Source organism: Sus scrofa, chromosome 13, assembly GCF_000003025.6.
Source record: "Sus scrofa isolate TJ Tabasco breed Duroc chromosome 13, Sscrofa11.1, whole genome shotgun sequence".
Lineage (NCBI taxonomy): Eukaryota > Metazoa > Chordata > Mammalia > Artiodactyla > Suidae > Sus > Sus scrofa.
This window is the reverse complement of record NC_010455.5, coordinates 135,829,815-135,845,945: the sequence shown is the minus strand read 5'-3', so window position 1 is coordinate 135,845,945 and position 16,131 is coordinate 135,829,815. Positions and strand designations below refer to the sequence as shown.

The 16,131-nt window shown below is 43.8% G+C and overlaps 1 protein-coding gene and 1 long non-coding RNA gene across 2 annotated transcripts in view; one reads left to right on the top strand and one right to left on the bottom strand.

Moving 5' to 3' along the window:
• KALRN (kalirin RhoGEF kinase) overlaps positions 1–16,131 on the top strand; it is a 623,278-nt gene that overhangs the window by 431,127 nt on the left and 176,020 nt on the right.
• Positions 7,973–15,759, bottom strand: LOC106505780. The gene is made up of 2 exons (XR_001300510.2): positions 15,524–15,759; positions 7,973–9,159 (listed from the first exon to the last, which is right to left on the bottom strand). It is a non-coding gene; the product is annotated as an uncharacterized LOC106505780 (long non-coding RNA).

Here is a 16,131-nt window from a genome sequence, read left to right as displayed (position 1 = left end):
TAAAAATGTACACCAGAGTCCTAACACAACTACTAAAATAACAGAATTATAGCTGATAAACTTAGTCTGCTTGGGCTGTTGTGGTGAAATACTACAGTCTGGGCAGCATAAACAACACAGATTTTCTTACAGTCCTGGGGTCAGTGTCCATGATCAAGGTGCTAGCAAAGTCATTTTCTCGTGAGGACTCTTCTTAGCTTGCAGATGCTGCCTTCTCCCTGTGTCCTCAAAGGCCTTTCCTCTCTGCTCACATGGAGACAGCTCTGGTGTCCCTCCTACTCCCGCTAAGGACACTAATGCTACTGGCTTAGGGCCCCATCCTTATGACCTCATTTAACCCTAATTGCCTCCACCAAAGCTTTATTTTCAAATACAGTCATTCTGGCGGTTGAGGCATCTATAAGAATTTGGGAGGGACACAATTCAGTGTATAACATAAGCCAACAGAGGAGATAAAATGGAATCATAAAACATTCTCAGACAATCCAACAGAAGACAGAAAAGGAGGGAGAAAAGGAGTAGAAGAGAAAAATAGAAAACTAGCAGGAATATAGACTCAAGTCATATTTATAATTACAGTACATCTAAATGGTTGAATCGTCTCAATTCAGAGACAGGCTGTAAGATTGGATTAAAAAAACAAACAACTATATGCTGCCTACAAGAAATGCACTTTAAATAGGAATATACAAATAGTTTTTTAAATTCCCGTCCCAACACTATTCCAAAAAAATAGGTATATATATATATATAGAACAGCTATATTAATATCATCCAAAGTAGATTTCAGAGCAAAGAATATTAGTAAGAGTAAAGATGGATATTTCATAATGATAATCAAGAAGACCTAATAATCCTAAACTTTGATGTATATGATAACAGGACTCCAAAATACATGAAGCAAAAACTGATAAAACTGAAAGGAAAAATAGATAAATCAACAAATACAATTGGAAATTTTAATATCCCTCTTTCAGTAATTGATAGGATAAATAGAAAATCAGTAAGGATGTAGAAGACTTGAAAAACAATCAACCAGCTTAACCTAATGACTGGCCATCTATAGAAAACTCTACCTGATAATAACAGAATAAAGTGCCTATTGTGGGCCATAAAGTAAGTCTCAGTATATTTAAGGATTCAAGTCATACAAGTATGGGCTTCGTCCACAATGGAATTAAATTAGAAATAAACAACAGAAAGAGCTCTGGAAATTTTCCAGGTATTTGAGAACTAAACAACACATTTCTAAATAACCCACAGGTCAAAGTGGAAACCAAAAGCGAAATTAGTTGAATTGAATGAAAATAAAAATACAACATACCAAAGTTTGTAGAATGCCCCTAAAGAAAGGAAGATACCTAGTGCTGTGGGAGTTAGAGCAGTCAAAGTGGTGACTGTTGAGATCCACTGTGTGACCTTGGGATGGCACTGCTGAGTGACATGAAGGAGGAGCTCAATGGAGATGAGGTTAGAGGACCAAGGCCAGGATGCTTGGAGGCACTGCTCATAGGGAGAGGAAGTCACTCAAGATAATGATGGAGGTGTTCCCTGGTGGCCTGGCATTGTCACTGCTGTGGCTCTGGTCACTATTGTGGCCCGGGAACTTCTCCATGCCATGGGTACAACCAAAAACAGAAAAGAAAAGATAATGATGAAACTTGAAGTAGAAAGGAAAATCATCAGCCTAGAGCCAAAGTCACCAATGAAGGAAGGGCTTCTTGTCCCAACTTTGTTATCTTTGCAAATCATGTCTCTGAGCCTCTGTTTCCTCAATGTGTAAATAAGAGAGTTATGAATTCCCCCTCTCCCTATAGCTTTCAGTAGTCTCTTTGTATTTAATGTAGACATTTTACAAAAGCTTCTCCAGATGCTTTTTGGGAAGCAGCAAAGTATTAAGTGATAAGTGAACATGTAAACCTGTAATCTCTAAGGTCCATTCAAAGCCTAGCTTTCTGTAAGTCATATCATCTCTGAAATGGCACTCACAACCACACAGCAGTGGGAAGGGTATCCTCCAGTTACTGTGGACAGTCCAGAAAGGATGAACTCATTCAGGGCAAATGAGGGAAAAGGTGTTTCATGCCTCTGTTATGGCCTGAGCTAAAGTTCAGAAGCAGGAGCAACAGAGCCAAAATAAATAAATGGTGAAAAGTCCCCCATTGTTGGAAGTCGTAGGAGTGAACCCTGGGGCAGGTCAAATGAAATCAGGCTATGACGGGGTTGAGACTTACACTTCCCAAGCGGGAGAGTCTCCAAGGACCGAGACATCCACTGGAGGGGCAGTTTCCAGGGCTGCATTCATGGTTGTTGGGGTTCATAGGCTGCAGGACTACTGTTTATCAGAGAACGAGACCAAATAACCAGAATTTGCTGATAAAAACAAAGATATGAAAGCACATGCTAGTGATGTTGGATTCAAGACTTTACCGCTGATACGTGAACATCCAGAGGACAGGAATCTTCTAGAAGTTTGGGGTCTAGAAACAGGGATAGAAGAGATTTCATTCAGGATGAAGGAAGGCTAATAAAGCAAAAGAATAGTGGAAGTACTGACTGCCTTTTTTGGGTTAAAGTTGAGTTGATTCATATTCATCACTATTTAAATAGGTTTAGAAATTCAAGACTAGTCCTGTAGAGGCTAATTATCCCATCACTGTGACTCTTCCTGCAATTTTTATAGCTCCTGCCAGGAGACTGTTTGGAAAAGCAAATCAAAAAAAGTGGAAAAGCATCAAAAAAAAAAAAAAAAAGGTCTCCCTAGGAATGTAAAGTTTTAGAAAATCAGTACATGATTGTATAGTTAATTAGGCAGGTAGAGGGGTATTTCATACAAAGAAGGCCTTTTAATACTATAAACTTGTACATACCCTTATAAATTTTAAACTTGTGAATATTAAAATATGTAAAATGAAGCAAATTTGAGAAGAATGTGTTTTTTTTTACAGAAAATCTCAGTCATCATCTGTCACTCTTGGTGGTCCTGAATTGACTTCTTATGCTGATTTGCAGCTTTTCATCTTTTCTTTAAGGCAGTGACTGTAGGGAGGCTGGCTTGTACCAGCCACACTTGACTTTTCCAAGAATGCTGCAGCATGACCTGTGTGAGAACTCGCCCCTTCAGTCTGTTTCAACCTGTTCTGATCACTTGGGTTTCAGAGCAGCCAAGCACAGGCTGTGCTGTCAGCTGAGCTTTCCTACTTAGTTCCATGGTATTCCCTCGCTATCTGTCTTCTTTTGTCAAAGAGAGCTGGTTCTTTGATCCAAGATGCTTTTCAATTTACTTTTCTCTCCTGATCAGAATAGAAAAACAGGGAGATAGGAGTTCCCTTGTGGCCCAGTGGGTTAAGGATCCAGTTTTGTCCCTGCAGAGGCTTGGGTCTCTGCTGCGGTGCAGATTCAGTCCCTGGCCTAGAAACTTCACATGCCACAAGTATGGCCAAAAAAAAAGCAGCTATGTAGAATTTGAACATGCAAAAATGACTTTTCATGTAGAACAGTAAGAGCACAAGTATAGGGGGGAGGAGTGAAAAGATTAAAGTGAAGCATTTTGAAACATCAGGTTTGATTAAATAAAATTTATTTTTTAAAAAAGAAAAACATGGAGATAAAAAATTCCAAACTTTCCTTTTTTACCTTTGTAGTAGATATATCATCTCTATCAGTTAGGACTAGAAGGTTTAGCTACATGTAAAAGCATCCAGTGACTGGCTTTATAAGGGCAGAGAAGTTTATTTTTCTCTCACAATAACAGATGCCTGAACATAAGCAGCCTAGGACTGGTGGAGAAGATCCATGGAGTCGTCAGGTACTCAGTCTCCTTCTGTATTATTCCTCCACTGTTTGTAGAGTTTGGTGTAACTCGTAGTCCAAGATGGCAAGTGTGCCAGGGAGCAGATTGGGCAAAAGAAAAGCAGAGTCACTCCTCTCACAGGGAGACTAGTTGCAGTTAACACTCGGGCTTACGTCTCCTTGGCCAAAGCTTGATAATAAGGCTACTTTAGCCGCAGGGAGACCCAGAGAATGTAGACTTTTACTGGGCACCAAGGTACCCCCTCCCCCTCCAAAAATGAGTCTTTATTCCTGACAAATAAGGGCAGAATGGACTTTGGGAGGCACGTCGAAATCTTTGCCATACTGTCTCCTACTATCAGAAAAATGATGCGCGGCAATGCATTGGACATCTCTCCAAGCAATTCCCTCCTCCACCCTGGGTGCTTATTTCGTACAGAAGAATATTAATGTATAACAAAAGTATCCTTGAGACTCACAATTCCTAAATCCTTCCCTATCTCATAAAGAGATAAATATTCACCCCTGAATATTTAAAATATATTTTGAAACAGGTTAATTATTCAAGAATTATCAGGCATTTCCTCAAAATGGATGATAGCTCAATGAAAAGCCCCAAATTATAAGCCAATAAAAGGCTTTTCAAATCTATACCCTCCCTATTTCCAAAAAGACTTCAGAGTGTTTAGTCAAAACACTAAAAAATGTGAAATGTTAAAATTAAACCAAAGAAAGCTCCTAGGAAGGAGGCAGAGGTGTAGAAGTTTCAAAAATGCGATGAAGCGGAGTATAGTGCTTTCTGTTTATTTCAGCAAATTTAAACCAACAATTATTGAAATTCCTTTCTGTATAAGAAAAAATTTTAACAACATAGCCTCCACTGTTAAGGCACTTTTGATCCAATGAAAGATGCAGGAATGTTGACAAATACCCAAGGCAAAGATGTGCTAGGAGTTCCCATCATGGCGCAGTAGTTAACTAATCCGACTAGGAACCATGAGGTTGCGGGTTTGATCCCTGCCCTTGCTCAGTGGGTTAAGGATCCAGCGTTGCCGTGGTGAACTGTGGTGTAGGTCGCAGACGCGACTCGGATCCCGAGTTGCTGTGGCTCTGGCGTAGGCCAGTGGCTACAGCTCCGATTTGACCCCTAGCCTGGGAACCTCCATATGCCGTGGGAGCGGCCCAAGAAATGGCAAAAAGACAAAAAAAAGGGGGGGTGGTGCTATAATAGAGGTACAAATAGCATTCTGCTAGAAAAGGAAGAAATTGTTTCTAATTGCTGATGCTGATGGCCTGGGTGGAGCTGCTCATGGAGGAGTTCGTGGATTAGGCTGCCTTTAAGCTGGGCTTGAAGGTGGGAAAGGACTTTCAGAAGATGGGAGGGATGTGCCCTGGAAGGGAAGGTAGAACCTGCTCAAACTGAGAAAAGGTCATCAGTAAAAGCCAGGGAAATGGGAAAGTATCAGGTACATTTGGGAACCAGCAAGTGTAGTTGTGGCTTGGAGCCCAGGGTCAGTCTTGGTAGCAGATGAGTTGCAAAGATTGAGGGGCTGGATCTGAAAGGCTGTAAATTATACACTCAAGGATTTGGACTAGTTCTCCAGGCATGAGAGGAACAGGAGAAGGAAGGTGAACACATTCATGTTTTAGGACCTCTATTTTCTCGGAAAGTAGTGAGCAAGTCTGTCTATCATTGATGAGAAGTTTGCTAGCTTTAAAAGAATGTAAAGGATTTTAAAGTGGATAGTATGATGAGGAATCAAAAAGGAATGAACAGGAGTTCCCGTCGTGGTGCAGCAGAAAAGAATCTGACTAGGAACCATGAGGTTGCAGGTTCGATACCTGGCCTTGCTCAGTGAGTTAAGGATCCAGCGTTGCCGTGAGCTGTGGTGTAGGTTGCAGATATGCTGCAGTGCGGCCCTAAAAAGCAAAAAAAAGAAAAAGAGGAATGAACAGGGGGTTTGTGAGCAATTTCAAAGTCCCTATTGAGGTGTTGGAAGTGAATTTGTCTTCAGGTTAGACAGCAGGAACAAAAAGGCAAAAATGTTAGGTTAAGTGACATTTTGGTTTTTGACACGTACAGGTATACCAGGGTGCATTTTTCTTAAACTGTGTGGATTGACATTTCAAGATGTGCCTTCTCTTAACACAGTGGGATGATTTTGAGTGTCCTCGAGGAAGGAACCAAGGAAGATGACATTGAATATCTGGGGAATGTGTTGTCAGGGGGTTGCAGAGAGCAAGAGCGAGTGAGACAGAGACAGCAGTGGTATTTGCTACTCTTAGTTAAGTTGTTAGGGGTAGTCACTTGTGGTCAGAGTAATGACATGTATGCATGTTGCCAAGAAGCTGGCTGACATTTGAAAAAAGTTCTTAAAGCAACACTGGATATTCTGGGGCATGCATGGTGACACTTAGAAGAGCAGAGAATTTTCCATCAAAAAATGTTTTAGCAAGAGAATTTTTTTTTTTTTTTTTTTTTGCTTTTTAGGGCCAAACCCTCGGCATATGGAAGCTCTCAGGCTTGGGGTTGAATCGGAGCTACAGCTACCAGCCTACACCACAGCCACAGCAACACGGGATCCAAGTCGTGTCTGCAACCTACACTACAGCTCACAGCAACATCAGATCCCTAACCCACTGACTGAGGTCAAGGATGGAACCTGCATCCTCATGGATACTGGTTGAATTCGTGTCCACTGCACCACAACAGGAATTCCCTAGCAAGAGAAATTTAAATGGAAACTAAGAGGTGTTATCTCTGGAGTGGGAGGGAGACTTTTCCCTCAGTTCTTTCAGAAGGGCTCTGTAAAGAGAAATGTCAAAGATAAATGTGGAGATGTAAGCCCAGCAAATTGGGGGTGGGGGGCGAAAATGCCAGGAGCTGAGATTGGCTGGAGCAGCTCACCAGCCACTTGTTCACCCTGAGTCCTCAGCATCTCCATCCCATGATTCAGTGAAGCACAAGCTGTGAGTGGCAACACAAACTTAATGCTCAGGGATCCCCTTACATTTTTCATGTACCCAGTGCTCTCATCTAGAGATGAGTAAATAGGCCCAGAAAGATCCAGCAGCTTGGCCAAGATCACCGTCCATTTACAGGCAGAACTGGATGGCTGCCCAGACTCTTGTCTCTTTGCCCAATGCCCCTACCATCTGTGCCATGCTGTCACCTAGTGCCCTGAGGGCTGGAAGAATCCATCTGAGAGTGTCCAGGCCCTGAAGGCTGGGCGTGTTGCTCCTAGAAAAAGAGGCAGCCTAGGGAAGTGATCTGCAGCCTGCGGATGATGAGGATCCTAAAATGGTTTTAGAGGGTTTTAGGAAAAAATCTGCTTACCACCCTGTTTCCGGGATATTAAAATGCAGTGCAAACTGCTCTCCTGCATTTAGGCTTTCTATGCCTTTTGGGGACTAATAGATTTTCTTTCTGTAACACCTTGAGCCTCTCAGGGAAATAGGCTACAAAATTCCAAATCCTTTCCCAGTTAGGAAGAAAAACGTTGAATTGAAATGTTTCATTAATTGATGAGCATGACAATTGTTTTATGAACCCCTTTTCTACCAGCTCCCCATCTATCTCATTGAGGCTCAGGACCAGCTGCAGCCCTGCACACCCTCAGCCAGCAGCATGCTTTAAGGCTGAGTGCAAAGCAAAATTGAAGCCAGTGTAAATACTCTGCCCAGGAGTTCAGTGAGGGGCTGAATAAAGAATGGGATGTGACCACTGGCATTTTATAAGGAAACTGAAAGAAAAAAGCTAAATACACCTTAGGCTTTCCAGAGTCCTTTTAAAAGAAGGGAGAAAAATAGCGCAGCAGGTCAAAGATGTGTAAATTTTGATAGATTAGACCTTAAATTGTTTTAAATGTGAGATAAGAAATGAACCATACAAAGAAGTCTGTTTTATTTTCAATCACCTATTCAAGCCCATCTAGAAGAACAATATAAGCTGCCTGGGGAGCCAGGGCCAAGGTCTATCCCTAAAGTAGCTTATGGAACAATTCTGATTTTAAAGAATCTGTCCTGTGGTCAGAGCGTGTGTCCTGGGTTTTTTGTTTGTTTGGAGTTTATAAACTTACTATCATCGTATGGTTACTGTGAGTTTATGGAGAGCAACTGGTTGTTGACGAGTAGTTGAGAATCTTTGAATCACAATTATACACTTTTAGAGCTGACATGGATCTTGATCTTTTTTTATTACATATTTTACTGAAGTACAGTTGAGTCACAATGATGTGTTAATCTCTACCGTACGGCAAAGTAACACAGGCATAATACTTATAGATTCTTTTTCATATTCTTTTCCTTTATGGTTTATCACAGGATATTGAATACATATTGTTCCCTGTGCTATATGGTATATTGTTGTTTATCCATTGATGATCTTTTATTTAGTACTTGCTTTTTGTTGCATGGATGTGGCTTAGAAAGTTAAAGTTGCTTGTTCAAGTCACATGGCTGCTACATGAAGAGCTGGGAGTCTTACCCAGGATCACTCTTTTTGTTTGGTTGTTTTTGGCTGCACCTGAGGCATATAGAAGTTCCCAGGTCAGAGATGGAATCTGAGCCACAGATGCAACTTAAACCACAGCTGTGCCAATGCCGGTTCCTTAACCCACTGCACCGCAGTGGGAACTCCCAGGATCTTTCATTTTAGTCCAGAACTCTTTATACTGTGTCTGTCAGGATGCTGTGAAGGCCAATGTTCTGGTAGGTCAAGAGCTGCTCAGTGGGTGCCCTTTTACAAAATGCAGCCTTTGATGAGGGACTGGTTTATGTCTATCCAAAGTGACATTTAGAGGTTCACTGTCTCTGCCCTAACTGTATGTCAGTCACACCCTCACAGCAGAGCTTAGGCCCTGGGGATAATCTTAGTTGGTCTTTGCGTTGCTCTGGACTGAGCATCACCTCTTTTGCACAGTTACAAGCACTTCGGTTAGGTCTGGTCATAGCTTGTCCTCTGTCTTGATGCCGTGAAATACAAGCAGCTTTGGGTGTTGCAAGTGTTGTTTAATTGTCAGAATCCATGCATGCTTTGAGTTAGAAAACCCTTAGGATCCTTCGAATTTTACAGTCAGAATTTTGTTTTTAAGACTGTGCATGAGCCATGCCCGCTCTAGTTCAGTTCATTTAGTTGCAAGGTCAAGAGTGCGCTCAAGAGAGCACAAGGAAAAGGTGGGTGTTACCCAGAATCGATGACGGAGATGGACTCTCCGAGGAGCAGATTCCTAGTGGTCACCGTAGATCTGGACCTTGTGGTGCCGGCGTCTGGAGGACGGTCCTGGATCCAAGATGGTTGTAGGGACCTCACTTGTGGTCCCAGTTTAAGTTCCTCTCCCCGAGTCTGTTTTATGCTTTTCTCCATCGCTAGGTCAGTAGAGAGGTAGAGAGATACAGTCAAAGAGATATACATCTACAGCCTTTCCTCCCCTTATCACCGCTGCTGACTCCGGTTTCTGTTCCCACGTGACTTCTGCTTGCCTGTAGCCATTGTGACCCCTCTGACCTTTCTCCTTCTCATAAATTCTTGTACTGCCCTCAGGTCAGTGTGCCATTCTCTTGCCGTTTCCTAGTCCACATTTTTTAAAAGATGGAGTCTAATTGGCCCCCAGTCGTCCTTTTGCCCCAGGCCATGTCATCTGTTCCTTGTCAGCCTGTAGTGGTCTTGTCACCTGGGGATGCAGGATGGGATGGAGTTTGTGTCCTAGATGTTGCTGCCTCAGGTCTGCCCGCTCAGAGCTCTAAGCAGGGCAGCTTCTTGTAGAGGGGCCTGTGTCATGCCAGGCCATGTCCTTCATCTGCTTAATGTAATTAATACGTGGTCAAACCATCAGGGAGGCAGCTGGAAAAGCAGAATTTAGTAACAAAGAAGCTGTGGTTCAGATCTCAGCTCTGGGACTTAATAACTGCATGATGTTGAGGGTGTTATCAAAACTCTCAGAGCCTCAACCCCCATCTATAAAATGGATATTCGAGAGGATTAAATGAAAGAAAGCACGAAAGCATCCATTTCAAGGATGTTACCTCTCCAGGCCTCTCCAAAGCATAAAGCATTCTGTTTGTGTGATTTTGGCGGGGGGCGGGGGCGTACCCGTGGCATATGGAGGTTCCCAGGCTAAGGGTCGAATCGCAGCCACAGCTGCTGACCAACGCCACAGCCACAGCAACAGCAGATCCGAGTCACATCTGCGACCTACACCACAGTCCACAGCAATGCTGGATCCTTAACCCACTGAGCGAGGCCAGGGGTCAAACCCACAGCCTCATGGTTCCTAGTTGGATTTGTTTCTGCTGTGCCATGATGGGAACTCCCTGTTTGTGGTATTTTTGTGTATCCTCTCTAAGGTGAACATCACCTTCCAGAATGCAACTTGCACATCTGGGTTCAGATGATGACACCTTCATGGTCTGAATCTGCAGAAAGAGCCCAGGGAGATCAAGGTCGTTATACTTTGCACACAGCTGACCCCCAAACAACATTATTCCTAGAATATATTCCTAGTCAGAGACCATAGGGTTTGAGAGCTGGCACTCAGTCTTCTGACCCAAATCTCCTTTGCTCACAGCTGAAGACCAAAGGCTTAGAGCAGTTCCTTGGCTTCTTCAATGCCAGGGGTCCAACCAGAACAGAACTCATGCAGTTTCTACTGCTGTATAAGAAGTTACCTCAAAGCATAGCTACTTAAAACAATAAACCTTTATTATCTAAGACTTTCTGTGGATCTGGAATCCAAGAGTGACTGAGGTGGGTGGTTCTAGCTCAGGGTTTCTTTTGAGGTCCCGATCGAGATGTCATGAGCAGTCACTGAAGATCGGACTGGGGCTCACAGGCCTGCTTCCAGGAGAGCCCCCAGCATGGCTGTTGGCAGGAGGCCTCAGTTCCTCACATGTGGACCTCTCTGTGATGTGTCCTCATGCCGTGGTAGCTGGCTCACCCCATAGCCAGTGACCAAAGAGAGCAAGGAGGAAGCTGCTATGCTTTTTATCTCCTGGCTTCAGAAATCACACATCACTTCTACTATAATCTCTTCAGTAGAAACAGGTCACCAAGTCCCAGAAACACTCAGGTTGGGGGGAAATTGGGCTCCACCAACCACTGAAGGGTGGCGTATCAAAGAATTCGTGGGCATATTTTTAAAACACCACAGAAGGTTTCCTTTAACACGTTATTTTCTCTGCAAATGAGTTTCTATAAGAGACCAACCCTCCCCCTCCTCCCTACCAGCTATTTGATGAAAAGTTATTCTCATTGGGGAGTAATTTGTGAGAGTGCCCATTGTGGCTCAGCGGGTTAAGAATCCGAGAATGCGAGAGAGGATTAAGATGGCGGAATAGAAGGACTGGAGCTCAACTTCTCTCCTAAAAACAACAAAATTCACAACTAAAAGCTGAGAAATCCCCACCCAAATGGACCGGAAACCTTAAAAAAGATACCCTACTCCAGAAGAATAAGAGGAGGCCACATCAAGAGGAAGGAGGGGCGATTTCGCAATATAAACAACCCCATACCTCCCCGGTGGGAAGCTCCACAGACTGAAAACTAACTGGTTCACAGAGAGAGACTCACCTACAGGAGAGTTCTGAGCCCCACATCAAACCCTCACGTGTGGGGATCAGGCACTGGGAGAAAGAGCCCCTGGAGCATCTGGCATTGAAGGTCAGTGGGGCTTATGCACAGGAGCTCCACAGGACCAGGGGAAACGGAGACCCCATTCTTAAAAGGCGCACACAGACTTTCACATGCACTGGATCCCAGGGCAAAGCAAAGTCTCCATGGGAATCTGGGGTCAAACCTGACCGCAGTTCTTGGGGGACATCCTGGGAAAACCGGGGTGAATGTGGCTTGTTGTGAGGGAGGGACATAGAAGGCAGAACTCTAGGGAATATTCAGCAGCTGCCTTTCTCTGGAGGGGGCCATTTTGGGAAAAATCCGGTCCCATCTGTCAGTCAGTGCTGAGAAGCCCCAGGGCAAATGACAATCCAGGTGGGATCACAGCCCCACCCCTCAGTAAGCAGGCTGCCTAAAGACCCCTCAGGCACACAGCTGCCTCTAATCTCATCCAGAGACTAAGCCCCACCCACCAGAGGGATTAGAATCAGCTCCACCTACCAGTGGGCAGGCATCAGCCCCTCCCATCAGGAAGCCTACAGCAAGCCCCCATAGAGACTTCAGCCACAAGGGGGGCAGACAGCAGAAGTAAGAGAGGCTACAACTCTTTTATCTGTAAAAAGGTCACCACACCAAAAACCTATCAAAATGAAAAGACAGAGGACTATAACTCAGATGAGGGAGAAAGGAAAAAACCCAGAAAATCAGCTAAGCAATGAGATTCTTAGCCTCCAGGAAAAAGACTTTAGATTGTTGATGCTGAAGATAATGCAAGACATTGGGAATAAACTGGAGGCAAAGATGGATAACTTACAGGAAACACTGAGCAAAGAGATACAAGATATAAACCTTAAACAAGAAGACATGCAGAATACAATAACTTAAATAAAAAATTCACTAGAAGCAACCAACAGCAGAATACAGGAGGTAGAAGTGAGGTGGACAGATTGGTGGAAATTACGGATGCGGAACAGAAAAGAGAAAAAAGACTGAAAACAAATGAAGAGAGTCTCAGAGAACTCTGGGACAATGTTAAACGCACCAACATCCGTATTATACGGGTGCCAGAAGGAGAAGAGAGAGAGAAGGGGACAGAAAAAATATTCCAAGAGATAATAGCCGAAAACTTTCCTAACATGGGAAAGGAACCACTCACTCAAATCCAGGAAGCACAAGAGTACCATATAAAATAAACCCAAGGAGGCATACACCAAGACACATATTAATCAAACTGACCAAAATTAAAGACAAAGAGAAAATCTTGAAAGCAGCTAGGGAAAAGAAACAAGTAACATACAAGGGAACCCCAATAAGGTTATTGGCAGATTTTTCAGCAGAAACTCTGCAGGCCGGAAGAGAGTGGTATGATATACTTAATGTGATGAAAGGAAAAAACCTCCAACCAAGATTACTCTACCCAGCAAGGCTCTCATCCAGATTTGAAGGAGAAATCAAAACCTTCACAGATAAGCAAAAATTGAGAGAATTCAGCAACACTAAACCAGCCTTACAACAAATACTAAAGAACTTCTATAGGCAGAAAAGAAAAGACAGCAACAGGAAACAAAAATGCCACAAATGACAAGGCTCACCAGTAAAGGTATATCTACAGTAAAGATACAAAATCATCCATGCACGATTATACCACCAAAATCAGAAATCATGAGAAGAGGTGGGTAAAAATACAGGACACTTGCAATTAAGAAAACAAGAACTTAAAACAATCTCGTGTACATTTAGACTCATATCAAAACATCAGAATAACTGCAAACCAAAAATCTACAATTGATACACAAACAAGGAATCTCTGAAGAAGAAATATATCTCATAGTAAATAAGTGCATAATCCACCATGAAGGGGGTCATTTGACATCATTCTTGGAATGCTGAAATCTTCTTACATCTGATTCTGATTTCCTCTCCATCAAAGAATTTATGATAATTATAATTAAATAATACAACTGTACAATTTTTTAAAAAAAAAGCAAAAAAAAAAAAACAGAAAAAAAAAGAATCTGAGAATGCAGGTTCAATCCCTGGCCTTGTTGAGTGGAGTTAAGGATCTGGCATTACCACAAGCTGCAGCGTAGGTCACAGATGTACTCCAGTGATGCTATGGCTGTGGTGTAGGCCAGCAGCTGCAGCTCCAATTCCACCGCTAGCCTGGGAACTTCCATATGCCATAGATGTGGCTCTAAAAAGAAAAAAAAGTAATTTGTGGAAGAGAAATGAATATATGAAGATACCTTCTCCGGAAAGTATTTAAAAAAACCTCTGTTGCAAACAGGAAAGAAAAACAAGGAGAGAAATGTATAGGAAAAAACACTGAAGGGGCAAAAACAGAAGCCCACGTACATTAGACTGGACTTCTGATGGGCAGAGCTCTCTCTCCATTCAGGAAACACCCTGTGAACAGCGGCTGTGTAAAGCATGTCCAGGGGCTGGAGTTTGAAGGTACCAAGCCTCTAGGGACCTAGATTCCAGTTGCAACGCATGACCCATGTGTATAAATAGCCCGTCTGTAAGTACAAGGACGCATGTGTTAAATACCATCATCAAGCTACCTATACTGTGCACTGGCAGCCTGTAAGACAGAAGCAGTTCTGAGGAAGAGGGGTTTGGGAAATCCTTGCAGAAAGACATACAAACCACTAGATACCCCACCGCCTCCACCCCAACCCCCACCCCAGACTTCCCACACCTATTCCTTTGCTTTCTTTTTCTCTTTGGTGCTTATGGCTGACATTCTCACATGCTGCTGATTTTGCCTATCTTGTTTCCTGCCTGCCTCCCCTACAAGACTGCAAACTCCACGAGGGCAAAAGTGGTCTTTTTTGGTCAGGGCTGAATCCCCAGTCTCTCAAGGAGTAGCTGGCACATTGTCAGCACTCATTCAGTATTTGTTGAATGAATCAATTGGATAATTAATCAGGACACAAGGAAATTGAGCTCAGCCATAATGGAGCAGAGGGGCTTGGCAGGTGTGCGCTAGAGGGCGGGGTGTTCCAGGCAGGTGGAACCAGGGTGGATGCTCAGGGCCTGGCCATCCACGTGTAGGCTGCTGTGGCAAAGGGAAGGCTGAGGAATTTCTTGCTAAGAGTTCCCATTGGGGCTCAGGGTTAAGGAACCTGACTAGAATGCATAAGGATGTGGGTCCTGTCCCTGGCCTCGCTCAGTGAGTTAAAGATCCAGCATTGCCATGAGCTGTGGTATAGGTTGCAGATGTGGCTCAGATCCTGCATTGCTGTGGCTGTGGCATAGGCCGGCAGCTACAACTCCAATTGGACCCCTGGCCTGGGAAATTCTATATACCCTAAAAAAAACAACAGGAAAATAATACACAATGTTAGAAAGGCCCCTGTAATTCCTGTATTACCTAACATTTGATTAACTGCACATTCACCAATAATTCTGACTCTTTTACTATAGCAACAAGCATTTCATTCCTCATTTTCTCTTTCTGGTACAGGAAGGGTAAAACTCTAAATGTTGGTGTCTTTTATGTTCTTCTCCCTTGGCCAGTGGTGCCTAAGGTCAACAGGAGGCCTGGGAAACTCAGTGGCATTTGTGGCACTTGTGACACAGGAGCTTTATGCCTAGGGAATGAATCAGGAATTTCTTGCTCTAATTTTCAGCTTCCCGTATGTGTAGGGGGCCTTTCTTTTCTCAAACTTCATGTGCTGAGATTTAAAAAAAAAAAGTCCACCTTGCAGCTGCCAGCGGCTGCTTTGTAGAAGTGTGGGAACCTCACACAGAGATACAGAGCTGTTCCTAGAAGCCCGGCAGGACCTCTCTTTCCTGTCCTTTGCCAGAAAAGAAGCAGCCCCCAGGGTTGGGTTCCTGTATCCTCTTCCCAGAGCTGGGGCAGGAGGCTGGACCCTGCCTGCTCTGAGGAAACTTGCCCCCTGGTCTGGGATGTGTGGTTTAATCTCTATTCAGCCTTCATTGTTAAGGGGTGGGGGTGGGGGTCTGGGCTGAGACTCCATGCCACACCCACCCTGATGGAGCTTCTCCAAGGCCCTGAGAGTCCAGCCCTCTGTAAGGGAATATAATTTTAGATAAAGAGGGCAACCTCTTAACTCTGGGAAATCTCTTAAGGTCAGAACACAGCCCCGCCCATACCTGACTTCTGGCTGTGAAGGTGGAGGCAGCAGAGGAGACCTTTGTCCTAAATTGTCTCCTTTGTCTCATATTCTCCTTCAGGCAAACTGGAGAGGCCAGCTAAAGACTGCAGAGTGTGCTTTGTCATGGGAACTGGCCTGCAGCCCAGCAGAAAGCTCTTATCAGCCACTCATTTACTTCCACTTAAAAAAAAAGTTCTAGGAATTCCTGTCATGGCACAGTGGTTAACGAATCCGACTAAGAACCCTGAGGTTAAGGGTTCGATCCCTGCCCTTGCTCAGTGGGTTAAGGATCCGGCATGGCCCTGAGCTGTGGTGTAGGTCGCAGACGTGGCTCAGATCCTACGTTGCTGTGGCTGTGGCGTAGGCCAGAGGCTACAGCTCCGATTCGACCCCTAGCCTGGGAACCTCCATATGCCGCAGGAGCGGCCCAAAAAATGGCAAAAAGACAAAAAAAAAAAAAAAAAAAGAAAAAGAAAAGAAAAAGTTCTATCACGTCTCAAAGAGATACTGGTACACCCCTGCTCACAGCAGCCTTACTCACAATAGCCAAAATGTGGAAGCAACCTGCATCCATCAACAGATGAATGAATACACAAAATGTGGTGT